General features: G+C 48.0%; 1 long non-coding RNA gene across 5 annotated transcripts; it reads left to right on the top strand.

Annotated features, from left to right (window-relative positions):
• Window positions 1-783: 783 nt before the first annotated feature.
• Window positions 784-17,341, top strand: LOC117076247. 5 transcript variants are annotated; one of them, XR_004434295.1, is made up of 4 exons: window positions 784-888; window positions 2,374-2,492; window positions 6,759-6,859; window positions 9,356-9,390. It is a non-coding gene; the product is annotated as an uncharacterized LOC117076247 (long non-coding RNA). The 5 variants fall into 5 exon arrangements; XR_004434291.1 differs by lacking the exons at window positions 6,759-6,859; window positions 9,356-9,390 and adding an exon at window positions 16,780-17,341; XR_004434293.1 differs by lacking the exon at window positions 6,759-6,859 and having other exon boundaries at window positions 9,356-9,416.
• Window positions 17,342-17,679: the final 338 nt, after the last annotated feature.

Here is a 17,679-nt window from a genome sequence, read left to right as displayed (position 1 = left end):
AACAGGTGAATTGGGTAACATGAGCCTTCCTCTTTCTTTCCCCTCCAGCGTGCTTTCCCCCCTTTAAATACCTAAGCCCTCAGTATCACCTTTGGAGAAAGGCATAGATCTGTCTCCCGGGCTCCTTCCTGACCTTCGCCAAATCAACTCAAATGTATTGAGACTTGTCCCAGGTACTTTTTGGTTTCCAAAAGAAACGCTGACCTTTCCCTCTGAAACGGCTGCCACCTGGCCCCAGGAAGAGCGTTGGGGAGAAAGTGGGCGCCTCCTCCGGACCTGGGTCCCCGTGGGCATAGCGCGTCCCGCCGGGCAGGGAAGAGGGACCTGGTGTCCCCGCGGGGCGCACCACCCCGCAACCCACATCCCCAAGCGGATCTCCAGGCCCGACCCGCGCCCCACCGCGTCCCCGGACCCGGATCCCGCCGCTCGCTCACCAGGGGCGGCCACCAGAGGGCGGAGCAGGCCGAGGAGCAGCAGCGCCAGCGCAGCCCAGCGCGCCAAGGTGCGCCCAACGCCAGCAGGAACCGTCCCCGAGAGCAGCGCGCGGGCGAAGGCTGCGGGACGGAACCTCCCCCACGGGCCGGGTGGGGCGGAGTCCGCGGAGGACTCGAAGAGGTTGGGTGAGTGAAGCAGCCCTGCAAGCTCAGCCCGGGCTGCGCCTGCCCCGCCCCACCCCGGCCTCCCTGTGCACACGGAAGGGGCGGGAACGCTGGGCCCCCGGGGAGGGGACGGAGGAGGGGTCCCGGGGAGGGGACGGAGGCGGGGTCCCGGGGCGGGGACGGAGGAGGGGGGCCCCCGGGGAGGGGACGGAGGAGGGGGGCGGGCGGAGGTGACCCAGGCGGCGCCGAGGGGAGCACGGGACGCCCCCCCTTCCCTTCTCAGGAAACTGTGAGTGCCCCCCGCCCACAAGCCCGTCGCCAGGACGCCCAGGACGGCGCCAACTAGAGCAAAGTGCAACCCCCGGGAAAGTGCGGGTCCCTCCCTCTTTACGGCCCCTTAAATGCACGCCCCAGGGCGGTCCCTACCTGGAGCCCAGAGAAACCGCCGCCCTTCTTGGAGAGGCGTGGGCGTGTCCGCACTCGCCCTTGCTGTCCCCAGTCTGTTCCTAACAGGCACCCTCCCAGGCAGCCCCAACGGGGAGGAAATGAAACTCTTCCTGCTTCTCTGCTCGGAAAGCTATGGGGCCCCCTTCCCGCTGCTCGCGGGGCGCTCAGGGCGATCCCCAAGGGGCACGAAGTGCAATCCCTTCCCTGCTCAGAAAGGCGTAGGCCTCGACAGCCAGCCACGGCCCCTGGTCCTTTCTGGAGCGTCCGAGCTGGGGGCGCTCAGTGGAGAGGGATGGCGGGGGTGAGGGGTTTTGGGACACACTGCGGATACGCCCTCTGCGCGGACCAAGGACGTTCGGCCACGAGCTCAGAGACAGGGTTGGAAGTGAGGACTTGTGGCCGTGGTTTGGGGTTGGGGGTAAGACCCCTATGTGGGTGGCCTGGCTGAGTCCTGGTCCTTGGCGACTCGCCCCCGCAGGCTGAGTCAGGGGCCCTTCGGTAACACTGGTCTTGTGCTGTCCCAGGCCTGCGACGACGCCGTCTTTCCCCAGACCGTCTGTGCCCCTGCATCAGACACAGGCAAGGCCAGACGGCCTGGCCCCGTACCCCAGGGCCCACCTCAGGGGTTTGAGGAATGCAGCAAACTGTGCACTCCACTCCTGGAGGCGGAATCACTTCTTTTTTTTTTTTCTTTCTTTCTTTTTTTTTTTTTTTCTTTTGTCTTTGCTTCGTCCTGAACCTGCCTGGGATAATGATGTGATGGCTGAAGTCCCAGCAGTCAGTTTGGAGCAGGAAATCTCCTACAGGATAGAAGTTGTGTGTGTGCTGTTTGTTTGTTTTGAGATGGATTCTTGCTCTGTGGCCCAGGCTGGAGTGCAGTGGCACCGTCTTGGCTCACTGCAACCTCCGCCTCCCGGGTTCAAATGATTCTCCTGTCTCAGCCTCCTGAGTAGCTGGGATTACAGGCGTGCACCACCATGCCTGGCTAATTTTTGTATTTTTAGTAGAGACGAGGTTTCACCCTGTTGGCCAGGCTGGTCTCGAACTCCTGACCTCATGATCCACACACCTCGGCCTCCCAAAGTGCTGGGATTACAGGCATGAGCCACTGCGCCCAGCCAGAAGTTGTATTCCAAGCATGGCAGAACACGTTGAGCAAAGGTGTCAGGGTGGCTGGTGACATAGCATGATGGCCGTGCCAGCCCCAGACTCACTCTCCCAACTTCTTTTACAGGACAGAGGCGTACATTTTTATCTCACTGTTTGCTAAAGTCAGGTCTCTGTCAGCTTTCTTTAAATCACTTTTATTTCTGTTTTTCATTACCAGGGTCTGAACCCAACTTAGAGACCTCCTGTGAGGTTCTTGTGGACAACCAAGACACTTAAGAGATGTCTGAGCGTTACACACCATGTCTGCTGCACAGACGATCAAATGAAGTTTTTGAGGTCAGTGGATGATGGGTGGACATAGATGGGTCTGGGGGTAGGAAGTGGTGGATGGATGAATGAATGGACAGACAGCCATCTGCATGCACGAATGGGTGGATCACTTGCTGGAAGGATGAATAAAGAGATAGATGGCTGGATGAATGAATAAATGGGCAGACAAATGGGTGGATGGATGAGAGGATGAGTGGATAGATGGATGGAAAGATGAGTGGGCGATTGGATGGATAGATAGTTGGGTGGATGGCTGAATGGATGGATACATGGGCAGGTGAATAAATGGATGAATGGATGGGTGGGTGGATGAATGGATGAATGAATAGATGAATAAATGATGAATGGATGGGTGGGTGGATGAATGGATGGATAAATGGACAGATGAATAAATGGATGGATGAAAGCGGGGATAGATGGATTGACCTATGGATAGATGGATAGATAGGTGAGTGGATGGGTGGGTGGATGGATGGTTGGACGGATAGATGGGTGGACAGATTACTGGGTGGCTGAAGGAGTAGAGAGATAGATGGGTAGGCGGGTGGATGGATGGATAAATGGGTAAACAAATGGATGGATAGATGGGTGGACAGATTACTGGCTGGCTGGATGGGTAGAGAGATAGATGAGTGGGTGGGTGGGTGGATGGATGGATGGACGAATGGATGGATGGATAGATGGATGGACAGACAGACAGATGGATAGATAGCTGGATAGATGGGTGGGTAGAAGAGTAGATGGATGAATGGATGGATGAGTAGGTGAATAGGTGGATTGATGGACAAACAAGTAAATTTTTACCTGACATTTTTGTATTGTCGTATAACTTTCTATGTGTTAGTTCACTGGGAAACAATTGTGATACATGGATATTGGACTTATTAGCTCATGTCTGCTGATAAGAAAACAACACAGGGCCATAGAGTTCATTTGCAGTGGGCTGGGATCAAAACGAAGGGCTCTTTGATTCTGAGTTCAGGCCATTTGGACCACTTTGCCTTGTGACTGCCCCCAAATCACTGGAATTTTCCTCGGGGTTCACGGCGCCCAAAGGTAAACAGTATTTGGTAGCCTAGAGTTCATACTTTGGAAATTTCATGGTTTGTGTCCCCTCAGTGGTACAAAGCATTTTTACAGCAATAATTAATTTGGCAATAACTTGATGTGTGAGCCTGTGTATGCGTCTTTTCAGCTGGCTAGTACAGTATCAGTGATGCCATGTTCGCATGCTAAATACCAGCCAGAGACATGCAAGAAAAGAAGGGCAGGCCGGGCGCGATGGCTCGTGCCTGTAATCCCAGTACTTTGGGAGGTTGAGGTGGGTGGATCACCTGAGGTCAGGAGTTCGAGACCAGCCTGGCCAACATGGTGAAACCCCGTCTCTACTGAAAATACAAAAATTAGCTGGGCATGGTGGTGAGTGCCTGTAATCCCAGCTACTCTGAAGGCTGAGGCAGGAGAATCACTTGAACCTGGGAGGCGGATGTTGCAGTGAGCTCAGATCACACCACTGCACTCCAGCCTGGGCAACAGAGCACTATTCCATCTCAAAAGAAAAAAAAAAAGAGGGGCACAGCCTACCAGAGCTGCTCAGACACATGTTCTTTATCTGAGTTTTTGGGGGTCAACTCAAAATCCAGTCAACAGATGACAATGACATCCTAAAAACCATTCCCAGATCAGACAGTAAAATTTCACAGATTCTGCCTTTGAGTCATGGGGATGTGAGTCCCTGTAGATTCAGGAGAAATATCTCATGCATACAGTTCCAGAGAGTCAGGGGCCAGCCTTTTCTGTCAAAAGACAGACAAAATGGAATTGCGCGTTGGCATGGACCGGATGCAAGGAAACATCACTCATTTAAGCTCCTTTACAAGCCCTATCCTAGGAAGCTCTTTCCTTCCTCACTTCCAGCTGTCAAGCCTCTCCAGTGTCCTGGCGTCTAAACCTGCTGACATGATGGGGCTGTGCTTCCCCTGGAAGATGCTCTCTATTCCTGACCGTTCTGAAGGCAAGGGACTCGAAATCAGTTCAAATGCAAGTTGCAGCACATCCACGGAGCAGCTGGAAGCGCTGCCTGTGGCCTGTCGTAATGGCGGGGTAGCAGGGAGAGAGAAATGTTTTCCTTCACCCATCATTGACTTTATGACTAAGGCCCCTAGAACAAAAGACAGAATAGCAAGAGAAAAGCAGGTCCATGTGTTTAGGTTTTATGTGACATGAAAGCCATCATAAGAAAGAAATAGGGAAATGTGAGTATTTTTGTGCTTCGGTTTTGGTTTTTTGTTTGTTTGTTTTTTGAGATGGAGTCTCACTCTTGTCGCCCAGGCTGGAGTTCTATGGCGTGATCTCGGCTCATTGCAACCTCCACCTCGTGGGTTCAAGCGATCCTCCTGCCTCAGCCTCCCGAGTAGCCGGGACTATAGGCAAGCAGCATCACGTCCGGCTAATTTTTGTATTTTTAGTAGAGACAGAGTTTCACCATGTTGGCCAGGCTGGTTTCGAACTCCTGACCTCAGTGGATCCACCCGCCTCGGTCTCCCAGAGTGCTGGGATTACAGATGTGATATGCTTAGTTTTCACGAAGAGTGAACAGTGATGGAGAAGTATGATTATTGGACAAAAGTGTTACAGGAATGGAGTCCTGATCCAGACCCCAAGAGAGGGATCTTGGATCTCAAGCGAGAAAGAATTCAGGGTGAGTCCACAGAGTAAAGTGAAAGCAAGTTTATTAGGAAACAAAAGGAATAAAGAATGGCTACTCCATAGAGCAGTCCCGAGGACTCCTGGCTGCCCGTTTTTTATGGTGGTTTCTATGGATATGCTAAACAAGGGGTGGATTATTCATGCCTCCCGTTTTTAGACCATGTAGGGTAACTTCCTGATGTTGCCATGGCATTTGTAACTGTCATGGCGCTGGTGGGAGTGTAGCAGTGAGGATGACCAGAGGTCACTCTTGTGGCTGTCTTGGTTTTGGTAGGATTTGACTGGCTTTTTTTTTTTTTTTTTTTTTTACTGCAACCTGTTTCATCAACAAGGTCTTTCTGACCTATATCTTGTATCAACCTCCTATCTCATCCTGTGACTTAGAATGCCTTCACCGTCTGGGAATGCAGCCAAGTAGGTTTTAGCCTCATTTTACCCAGCCCCTATTCAAGATGGAGTGGCTCTGGTTTACACACCTCTGGCAAAAGGATCTGATCTAATGAGAATAAACTGCGGGAACTTAGCAGGGCCTGTTTGTTCAGATTCTTCTGCATCCCTGCGTGTTCAGAGTTAAGGATATTCTCTTCCTCCTGGTATAGGGAGGGGACCTCCGGAATGGGGGTCCCATGACCTGCTTCAGGGTAAGATCAGAGAGTCCTTCTGAGCTTTTATGACCTACGTTAAGGAAGAACCATGAGGGTAAGGTGAAAGTGACCTTCTTACTTACATTGTTTTCTCAAATGCCACAGTTCCAGGTGGAATGTTTCCTGACCCCGTCAGGAAAAGCAAAGCAAGGAGAAAACAATTTCGGGGGACAAGACAAGGAGATACAGCAGATGGGGGAGGTTTGTGGTCAACTATATCACTCTTAGAGGCATTCAAGGAATATTTCAGAATTTCTGATAGCACACACCAGGAACAGCCTAATCTCCCTAAAAGGAGTCTAGTTCATTACTGAGTTTACGGCTTCCCTACATTTACTTGTTTCTGACCACAATCATATATATATATGTGTGTGTGTGTGTGTGTATATATATATATATATTTTTTTTTTTTTTTTTTTTTTTTTTTTAATTTAGACAAGGTCTTCCTCTGTCCCCCAGGCTGGAGTGCAGTGGCACAATCTCGGCTCACTGCAACCTCTGCCTGTCGAGTTCAAGTGATTCTCTTGCCTCGACCTCCCGAGTTAGCTGGGAGTACAGGCGTGCACCACCGTGCCCAGCCAATTTTTGTATTTTTGGTAGAGACTGGGTTTCACCATATTGGCCAGGCTGGTCTCAAACTCCTGGCCTCAAGTGATCCATCTGCGTTGGCCTCCCAAAGTGCTGGGATTATAGGAATGAGCCACTGTGTCTGGCCTGACCACTGCCATATTTAATGAAGAGGAGACCCCTCCCTCCCTGAGGGTGACGGAGGGCATCAGATCCAGCCTTTGTGACAAGGAGAAAGTGTTGGTCAGCACTAGGAGTAGAAAGGGTGTGTTTTAGTCTGTTGTCTGTTGCTATCACAGAATACCACAGACTGAGTAGCTTATTAAAAATAGAGGGTGTTTTTAACTTGCAGTTGTGGTGGCTGGGAAGTCCACACCACAGGTGGAGCAGCTGAATCTGAGGAGGGCCTCATTCTGGTTCATAGCTTGGAGAGAAAGTGGACGAGGAGAGAAGGTGTGTGCTCGAGAGAAACGGGGGGGCCACAGTCCCACAACAGCTAGCCCCTTCCTTCAAGAGACATTAATTCCACTTAATAACCTAATTACCTCTTCAGTGTGCCACCTGCAAATGCCGTTGCACGATGAGTAGAAAAGCTTTTTAGACCTTCTCTCCTCTTCCAGGGCCAGGCACAGTGGCTCATGCCTGTAATGTCTTTGGGAGGTCAAAGCAGGAGGATTGCTTTGAGGCTAGGAGTTCAAGACCAGCCTAGGCAACTAAGCATGGTCTCATCTCTACAAAAAAAAAAATTTTTTTTGAGATAGAGTCTAGCTCTGTCGTCCATGCTGGAGTACAGTGGTGTGATCTCAGCTCACTGCAACCTCCGTCTCCTGAGTTCAAGCAATTCTCCTGCCTCAGCCTCCCAAGTAGCTGGGTTTACAGGTGTGCACCACCACATCCGGCTAATTTTTGTATTTTTAATAGAGACAGGGTTTCACCATGTTGGCCAGGCTGGTCTCCAACTCCTAACCTCAGGTGATTCCTCTGCCTCAGCCTCCCAAAGTGCTGGGATTACAGGCATGAGCCACTGTGCCTGCCTCCCCCGCCTGCCCAATTTTTTTTTTTTTTTTTTTTTATTAGCCAGGCATGCTGATTGCTTGAGCCTGGGAGGTGGAGACTGCAGAGATGTAATTGCACCACTGCACTCCAGCCTGGGCGACTGAGACCCTATCTCAAAATACAACAAAATAAAAAACAAGAATGCAGACTCGGAGCACAGCCGAAACCAAGTTTTAGCTGCAAGACAGGTTATGGGAGGGAGAAAGGAAAAGGCTTTGCTAGCAAAAGTGGGCTTGTTATGTAGATGCAACCTCGCAGGTAGCAGCCCCCAGAGAGAAGAGATGGTGAACATTTCTTTTCAGGTCTTTAAAAGCTCCATACTCTAGGAGAAGAGAAGAGTTGGTCACTTTACAGCTGACTGTCTAATCCGAACAAGAGAAGGGCTGGCCGCCTTACAGCAGACTCTCTAATCTGGACAAGAGAAGGCTGGCCACCTTACAGCAGACTCTCTAATCCAGACAAAAGAAGGGCTGGCCGCCTTACACCAGACTCTCTAATCCAGACAAGAGAAGGGCTGGCCGCCTTACAGCAGACTCTCTAATCCGGACAAGAGGAGGGTTGGCTGCCTTACAGCAGACCCTCTACAGATCAACAGACACAAGGTTCCCCCACAAAAGACAGTGTTTCTTCTTTTTTGTTTTTCTTCACCTTTAATTTAAAATTCAAGGGTACATGTGCAGAATGTGCAGGGTTTGTTACCTAAATAAACATGTGCCATGGTGGTTTGCTGCACAGATCAACCCATCACTCAGGTATTAAGCCAGCATCCGTGAGCTATTCTTCCTGAGGCTCTCCTTCCCCTTACCCCGAGCTTTTCACAGTCCCCAGGGTGTGTTCTCCTCCCTGTGTCCATGTGCTCTCATTCTTCAGCTCCCACTTATGAGTGAGAACATGCAGTATTTTATTTTGTGTCCCTGCATTAGTTTGCTGAGGATGACGGCTTCCACCTCCATCCTTGTTCCTGCAAGGGACATAAACTCATTCTTTTGTATGGCTGCATAGTATTCCATGGTGTATACGTACCACATTTTCTTTTTTCTTTTTTTTGAAATGGAATCTTGCTCTGTCACCCAGGCTGGAGTGCTGTGGTGCAATCTCAGCGCACTGCAACCTCTGCTTCCCGGGTTCAAGCAATTCTCCTGCCTCAGCCTCCCAAGTAGCTGGGATTACAGGCACCTGCCATCACACCCAGCAAATTTTTGTATTTTTTGTAGAGATGGGATTTCACCATGTTGGCCAAGCTAGTCTTGAACTCCTGACCTCAAGTGATCTGCCCGCCTTGGCCTCCCAAAGTGCTGGGATTACAGGCGTGAGCCACTGTGCCTGGTCACCACATTTTCTTCACCCAGCCTATCATTGATGGGCATTTAGGCTGATTCTATGTCTTTGCTATTGTGAACAGTGCTGCAGTGAGCATACGCATGCATGTATCTTTATGATAGAATGATTTTTCCTTTGGGTACATACCCAGTAATGGGATTGCTGGGTCAAAGGGTAATTCTGCCTTGAGGTCTCTGAGGAATCGCCACACTGCCTTCCACAGTGGTTGAACTAATTTACACTCCCACCAACAGTGTAACAGTGTTCCTGTTTCTCCACAACCTCACCAGCACCTGTTGTTTTTTGACTTTTTAATAATCGCCATTCTGACTAGTGTGAGATGGTGTTTCGTTATTAACTTTGATTTGCATTTCTCTGATGATCAGCAGTGTTGAGGTTTTTCCGTATTTTTTTTTTTTGGCCACATGAATATCTTCTTTTGAGAAGTGGAAAGATAGCATTTCAGGAGTACTCCCCAATATATTAAAGAAATATATTTTGAGATAAAATATTTTTATTTCCTTTAGTATATTTTATTTATTTATTTTTATTTTTTATTTTTCTTTGAGACAGGGTCTTGCTGTGTCACCCAGGCTGGAATGTAGTGGTGTGATCTCAGCTCTCGACAACCTCCACCTCCCAGGTTCAAGCATTTCTTCCGCCTCAGCCTCCCAAGTAGCTGGGATTACAGGTGCCTGCCACCACAACTGGCTCATTTTTTTGTATTTTTAATAGAGATGGGATTTTGCCATGTTGGTCAGGCTGGTCTAAAACTCCTGAGCTCAGGTGATCAACCCGCCTCCCAGAGTGCTGGGTGTACAGGTGTGAGCCACTGCGGCCAGCCTGTTTCTTTTCTTATACAAACAAACCTATGATGATAAAGTTTAATTTATGAATTAGGCACAGGGAAAATTAACAACAGACTCATAATAAAATAGAACAATTATAACAATATACTGTAGTAAAAGTTATGTGAATGTGGTGTGCTCTTTCTTTCATGTGTGTGTCTCAGTCTCTCTCTTGAAATATCTTAGTATTTTCAGCCTACAGTTGACCAGTGATAACGAAAACCACATGTTGTAGGCTGTTCTTGCATTGCTGCAAAGAAATACCAGAGACTGGGTAATTTATATGAAAAAAAAGAGGTGTGCTGGGCACGGTGACTCACGCCTGTAATCCCAGCACTTTGGGAGGCTGAGGCGGGAGGATCACTTGAGGCCAGGAGTTCAAGACCAGCCTGCTCAACATGGTGAAACCCCGTCTCTACCAAAAATACAAAAAATTAGCCAGGGACATAGTGGGCACTTGTAATCCCAGCTACTCAGGAGGCTGAGGCAGGAGAATCTCTTGAATCTGGGAGGCGGAGGTTGTAGTGAGCTGAGATCGTACCACTGTACTCTGGCCTGGGTGACAGCAAGACTCCCGTCACAAAAAAAAGAAAAAAAATAGGTGTCATTGGCTCACGGTTCTGCAGGCTGTGGAGAAAACACGGCACCAGCATCTGCTCAGCTTCTGGGGGGCCTCAGGAAGCTTCCAGTTATGGTGAAAGATGAAGTGGGGGTGGGCATATCACACGGGAAAAACAGGAGCAACACGGGGGTGGTGAGAGGCGCCACAACACTAAACCAGCCAGATCTGGCAAGAACTCACTCACTATTGTGAGGACAGCCGTAAGCCATGAGGAATCTGCCCCCATGACCCAAACACCTGCCACCAGGCCCACCTCCAGCATTGGGCATGACAATTTGACATGAGATTTGACGGGGACAAATATCCAAACTCTTTCACCACAGAAAGCAAAACCACAGATAAGGGGCTACTGTGCATTGTGCAGGAAGGCAGTGCCTCGGAGCCGGCTGGGGGAAGGAGCAGGTCTCTCAGCTGCCGGACAGTTTTGGGAGATTACCTACCATCACTTCTCTCTGTCCCAGAATCACACAAAATGGTCAGCTGTGCCAGGTACCTTGCCCACTTGCCCAATTCTCTCCACCTTTCCTTCTGCCTCCTTCCACATGTGACCACCCCTTCACCCTCCCATCGTGGCGCCTAAAGCTTGCTCCACACATTGCATGACAGCCAGTAAGTCTAGAGACAAGGTGTGAAGGTAAGGACAGCAACTTTATTTTGAAGAACCAGCAAGTCGAGAAGACAGAAGAGTGCCATCCTAAAAAGCCATCTTTAAAAAAAAAAATTATTATTATACTTTAAGTTCTGGGATACATGTGCAGAATGTACAGGTTTGTTACACAGGTATACATGTGCCATGGGGGTTTGCTGCACCCATCAACCCATCATCTAGGTTTTAAGCCCCACAGGCATTAGGTATTTGTCCTAATGCTCTCCCTCCCTTTGCCCCCCACCCCACAACAGGCCCCGGTGTGTGATGTTCCCCTCCTTGTGTCCATGGGTTCTCACTGTTCACCTCCCACTTATGAGTGAGAACATGCAGTGTTTGGTTTTCTGTTCCCGTGTGAGTTTGCTGAGAATGATGGTTTCCAGCTTCATCCATGTCCCTGCAAAGGACATGAACTCATTCTTTTTTATGGCTGCATAGTATTCCATGGTGTATACGTGCCACATTTTCTTTATCCAGTCTATCACTGATGGGCATTTGGGTTGAAAGAACTATCTTAATAGAATTTTAGGCTCCTTTTATGCTAGGGGGAGAGGAAGGGTGATAGAGGGCAGGAGGTGAGCATTGACCGTAGACATCTGGGCAGCTGTTATGGTCCGGGGGCCTTGTGGAACTTCCTCGTCCTTGGTCAGGCCGCAGTGCTCTTACAAATCTTTGACAGCGCATTGTTCCTTCTGTGTACATCCTCCTGATCCCCTTGGGGGTTATTTTTGGGAAGGGACTATGATCATTCTTGCTTTAAAGTTAAACCATAATCTGAATGCATGATTAGCTTGGCCTATTTGTAGGAATGAGCAAACGCAGTTAGCTTGTGAGGTAAGAAGCAAGACGGAGTGAACAGTGTTAGATTTTTCTCACTATTAGACTCACATATAGGTTCACATGACCAACACATTCTCTCTCTCTTTTTTTTTGAGACAGAGCTTCGCTCTCGTCCCCCAGGCTGCAGTGCAATGACGCGATCTTGGCTCACTGCAAGCTCCGCCTCCCCGGTTCAAGCGATTCTCCTGCCTCAGCCTCCTGAGTAGCTGGGATTACGGGCACCCGCCACCATGCCTAGCTAATTTTTTGTATTTTTAGTAGAGAAAGGGTTTCACTATGTTGACCAGGCTGGTCTCGAACCCCTGACCTCAAATGATCCACCCGCCTCGGCCTCCCAAAGTGCTGGGATTGCAGGTGTGAGCCACCACGCCCGTCCCAACACATTCTCTTGTTAGAGGCATTTGAACCAGAGCAACTCCATCTTGAACAGGAGCTGGATAAAATGAGGCTGAGACCTGCTGGGCTGCATTCCCAGGAGGTTAGGCATTCTTAGTCACAGAATGAGATAGGAGGTCAGCACAAGACACAGGTCATAAAGACCTTGCTGATAAAACAGGTTGCAGTAAAGAAGCCGGCCAGAACCCACCAAAACCAAGATGGTGACGAGAGTGACCTCGGGTCATCCTCACTACTCATTATATCCTAATTCTAATAAATTTACTTCTCAAAGATACTCCCACAAGTGCCATGACAGTTTACAAATGCCATGGCAACATCCAGAAGTTACCATATATTGTCTAAAAGGGGAGGAACCCTCAGTTGTAGAAACTCCCGTTTCCCAGAAAACTCTTACATTTAGCATATAATGTGGTGTTTAGATTAGATGCTAAATGCCTTTTGTTTAGCATGTGATCAAGAAATAACCATAAGTATACTCAGTCAAGCAGCCCATGCTTCTGTTCTGTCTGTGGAGTAGCCTTTGTTGTATTCCTTTACTTTCTTTTTTTTTTTTTTTTTTTCCCTGAGACAAGATGTCACTCTGTCACCCAGGGTGGAGTCCATTGGCACAATCAGAGTTCACTGCAGCCTCAACCTGTTGAACTTAAGCAGTCCTCCCACCTCGGTCTCCCAAGTAGCTGGGACCACAGGTGCACACCACCACACCCAGCTAATTTTTGTATTTTTGGTAGAGACGGAGTTTTGTCTTGTTGGCAAGGCTGGTTTCAAACTCTTGGGCTCAAGCATTCTGCCCGTCTCAGCCTCCCAAAGTGTTGGCATTACAGGCATGAGCCACCCTGCCCAGCCCTTTTACTTTCTTAATAAACTTGCTTTCACTCTGTGGACTCATCCTGAATTTTTTCTTGCATGAGATCCAAGAACTCTCTTGGGGTTTGAATTGGGACCCCTTTCTAGTAACACTTTGACTCCTCTGTTCAGATGTCATCACTCCCTCCAGCAAACCTGGAGTGTTCAAACTCTTTTCCATCCATCCTTTCCTCTCAAGGCAAAGAGGCAACTTGGCTATTCTCATAGACACACAGATAGGAGATGTAGGAATTCGTAGGCAGATGTTAGATCTATTGATAAACAAGATGGCAGCTTGTCTTGCTGCTTAGATATAAAAGATGCCGTTGCTTGCTTGTGAAAAAAAATGAAGCGTGTTCCTGGAGTTCACCAATACGGCGTGGACTTTATCTCCCTATCAGTATCAGTCAGTGCAAGACGGTCCAACCTCTGGTGCCAAGACACGCACTCATTTTCCCAATGGCGTTCTCTTATCCCTTGAGCCTGCTTTCCCACCTGCTGTGGTTTGGATCTGTGTTCCCACCCAAATCTCATGTCAAATTGTAATCCCCAATGTTGGAGCTGGGGCCCGGTGGGAGATGGTTGGGTCATGAGGATGGTTTTTCATGAATGGTCTAGCATCCTCTTCTTGGTGCTGTTCTCATGCTAGTGAGTGAGTTCTCACAAGATCAAGTTGTTTAATAGTGTGTGGCACCTCCCTTCTCACTCTCTCTCTTGCTCCTGTTCTAACCATGTAAGATGCACCTGCTTCCCCTTTGCCTTCCACCATAATTGTAATTTTCCTGAGGCTTCCCTGGTCAGGCTTCCTGTCCAGCCTGCAGAACTGTGAACCGATTAAACCTCTTTTCTTTATCAATTACCCAGTCTCAGGTATTTCTTCATAGCAGTGAAAGAAGGGCCGAATACACCACCCATTGAGCAGATTGGAAGTGCAAGAAAACTAGCACATGCCCCCATCCTAGAAGCAGCCTCAGCCAACACATATTGGGAAATGACAGAAAAAGACCCCAGTCTTCCTCACTCCTCGGGTGGGATGACCCTGAGTCTCCAAGCTCTCATTGCAGTCACTGGCTTGATAACATCTTCTACTCTCTGTCTTCCTTCCCTCTCCCCTGCCACCCTCCCCAAACACAGAGGCTTTGTAGTAAAATCGTGGTCTCAAGGTCTGCTTTCACCTCCTTGAAATCTAGACTTTCTGTGCTTCCAGAAAACATGTTGAAACATTACCTGTCAATTAAATTCTGGGAAGCCTGGGTGTATGACAGTTTGAACCGTACAGAGAGACACCATGAAGAGCCTGGAGTTTGGTGAACTTTGTTGAAACCCCTCCTTCACTCTCCTGCTTGAATCCAATCCAGTCCTCCTCATGAGTTCGTTTTCATTTCCTAAATGACATCCATGGAAAAATAATGGGGAGAGAGGAAAGCACAATTTTACATTTGTATCTGACAGGCTCTGAAAGGGAGCAAGAGAATGTAGTTAGCATCCACAGATAATGGAAGAAGGTATTTCCCATCTTCTTAACACACGCAGCACTTCTCAGGGGCATGCAAAAACCCCAGTGGCCTTTCAGTGTCCCCCACATCTTAGCACACGGAAATATTTACATCTCTCCTATCAAGAAACAAATATGCATGCATACCATTATTTTGGAGATATAGCATGAGCACTTTGTTTGCAAGAAACAAATATGCATGCATATCATTTTGGAGATATAGCGTGAGTACTTACATTTTTTACAAGAAACAAATATGCATGCATGTCATTATTTTTGGAGATACAGTGAATGCACTTTTCAGTTACATGCTCAAAATGGTTTGCTAAACTGAAAGTGGTTGTCATTACCCTTAATTTCTGCAAGGAATAAGCAAGTATGTCCTGGTGGCACATTGCTACGAATAAAGCAGACTATGTCAGGGCTACGGGAGTTCTATGGAAAGCATGAGCCACAACATGGTTTTTCCTGTCTCTTGTTCATGATGCTTATTCATAACGGGAGAGAACAGAATATTGGCTTCATTCATGTCCTTGATTTATGATGGAATCCATAGGAATCTGCCGTCTTGGGCGAATGAGCAATACCTAAAGGAATGTCCTATATGATGCCTAGCTATGCCACCACCCAAAATATGACTTAGGAGACCAAGATTGCGATTTTTATAAAAAGCTCGTAAGCAATCATTGGTGTTAGTGTTCTTTTTGTTTGTTTGTTTTTGTTTTTGACAGAGTCTCACTCTGTCACCCAGGTTGGAGTGCAGTGACGTGATTTTGGCTCACTGCACACTGCAACCTCCATCTCCCAGGCTAAACCAATTCTCATGCCCCAGCCTCCCAAGTAGCTGGGAGTACAGGTGTGTGCCACCACACCTGGCTCATTTTTGCATTTTCCTTTTAGTAGAGATGGGGTTTCATCATGTTGGCCAAGCTGGTCTCAAACTCCAGGCCTCAAGTGATCCACCTGCCTTGGCCTCCCAGTGTGTCGGGATTACAGGCATGAGCCACTGCACCTGGCCAGTGTATATTTGTAAGGTTCACCCACGTTGTAGCATGTGTCAGTACTTGAAACCTTTTTCTGCCTGAATCACATTCCACTGTATGGATATGCCATATTTTGTTAAATCCGTTCATCGGCTGAGGGATGTTTGGGTCACCTCCACTTTTTGGCTATTGTGAGTAGTGCAGCTATCAACATTATGTGTACAAATGTACGAGCTATTGGGTGGACACATGTTCTCATTTTTCTCTTGAGTATATGCCCAGAAGCAGAATTGCTGGCTCATAGGATGATGTGGTTTGGCTGTGTTCCCACCCAAATCTCATCTTGAATTCCCACGTGTTGTGGGAGGTAATTGAATCATGCGGGCAGGTTTTTCCTATGCTGTACTCATGGTAGTGAATAAGTGTCATGAGATCTGATGGTTTTATAAAGGGGCATTTTCCTGCACAAGCTCTCTCTTTGCCTGCCACCATCCATGTAAGACGTGAGTTCCTCCTTGCCTTCTGCCGTGATTATAAGGCCTCCCCAGTCACATAGAACTGTACGTTCATTAAACCTCTCTTTCTTCTGTTAATTGCCCAATTTTGGATACGTCTTTATCAGCAGTATGAAAACAGACTAATACTTATGGTATGTCTTCGGTTAACCTTTTGAGGAAACATCAGACTCTTCCATCTCTGTATCTTTCCAATTTCAATCGAAACGGACTCAAATCTGACTCTTAGACTCCACTCCCATGGGAAATGTGATCTGGGCTATTATTGCAGTTCCCTGGCCTCCCTAGAGTCTCCTAAGAATTTGGGTCACGCTCCATTTTCAGCCGATTTGAAAACTGGTCCGTCATGGTCTCTGCTCTGAAAAGCTTCATTCTCATCCCACCTCCTGCCCCAGCTTCCAGCAGCCTCCCTTAAAATTCTGGGGATGCAGATATCTGTGCTGAGGCTGAGAAGCCAGGAACCTGGAGACCAGTGTCCCTGGGCAGGTGCAGTAGAACCAGCTGGCCATGCACCAAAATTCCTGTGACCCTGGTACTGTGCTGTCTGCACTGAGAGCTGGCCGCCTGCTCAGGCATCCCTGGATCTTACACTGGATACCTGGATAAGTAAGAAATAATTATTTGATTGTTAAGCCACAGAAATTCCAGGGCTCATGTGTTACAGCCAGTCATTTCTCATGAACTCATACAGTAGATGGCTTGGATCAACCCCTCTGATGGGATATGCTGCTTCTCTTCTCGGTTGGTGGAAAAACAATTTCCATCAGTTTCTCTCTCTCTCTCCTCTTCGCCATGTTGATCAGGCTGGACTCGAACTCCTGACCTCATGATCGTCCCACCTCGGCCTCCAAAAGTGCTGGAATGACAGGAGTGAGCCACTGCGCCCGGCCTTGTTGAAAACCTCAGAGGCAGGCCGCATATTCCCTGCAGAGCCGGTAGGTGGCGCAGCCAGATAAGCATTAACTAAATCACAGCTCACTCTCCCCGTCAGAATCTAGAGGGTAACCCCAAACCTGAGAATTTGGTCAGGTCCCCACACACACAGGCAATCATCATTCTTCAGCGCCATTATGAAGGGCTCTTCTCCCACCGTTAAAGGAAACTAACACATAGTCTTCCGAAACAGCCAGTCAAAAACTCTGTGATGCAGGGAAGAAAAAAAAAAAGGGTGATTACAGAATAAATATTTACATTTCTGCCTGTAACACACTCTGAAGCATTGGAATAATGAGGACTTGCACACTGCAAATGGCATCAAAATCTGGCTTTAGACTTGAAAAATGAAGATTTGTGTCAAAGAAAGGGAACATTTCAAACACCACATTTATGTTTGACCCATATACATATGTATATACGTAATTTTAGCTGGTCTGATATAATATTATTTAATGTTATATTATAATATAGAATATAATATACAATAGATTGTAATATATATTATATATAATATAATAGATTATATTATATATTTGTTTGTCTTGAGACAGAGTCTCACTCTGTTGCCCAGGCTGGAGTGTTACGGAGCAATCTCAGCTCACTGCAGTCTCCACCTCCTGGGTTCAATCAATTCTCCTGCCTCAGCCTCCCAAGTAATTAGGACTACAGGTGCCCGCTTCCATTCCCTGCTAATTTTTGTATTTTTAGTAGAGATGGGGTTTCACCATGTTGGCCAGGCTGGTCTCGAACTGCTGACCTCAGGTGAT

Source organism: Trachypithecus francoisi, unplaced genomic scaffold (assembly GCF_009764315.1).
Source record: "Trachypithecus francoisi isolate TF-2019V2 unplaced genomic scaffold, Tfra_2.0 Contig01714, whole genome shotgun sequence".
In the NCBI taxonomy this organism is placed as follows: Eukaryota; Metazoa; Chordata; class Mammalia; order Primates; family Cercopithecidae; genus Trachypithecus; species Trachypithecus francoisi.
Note: the sequence above shows the minus strand (reverse complement) of the source record. Positions and strands in the feature narration are given on the sequence as shown.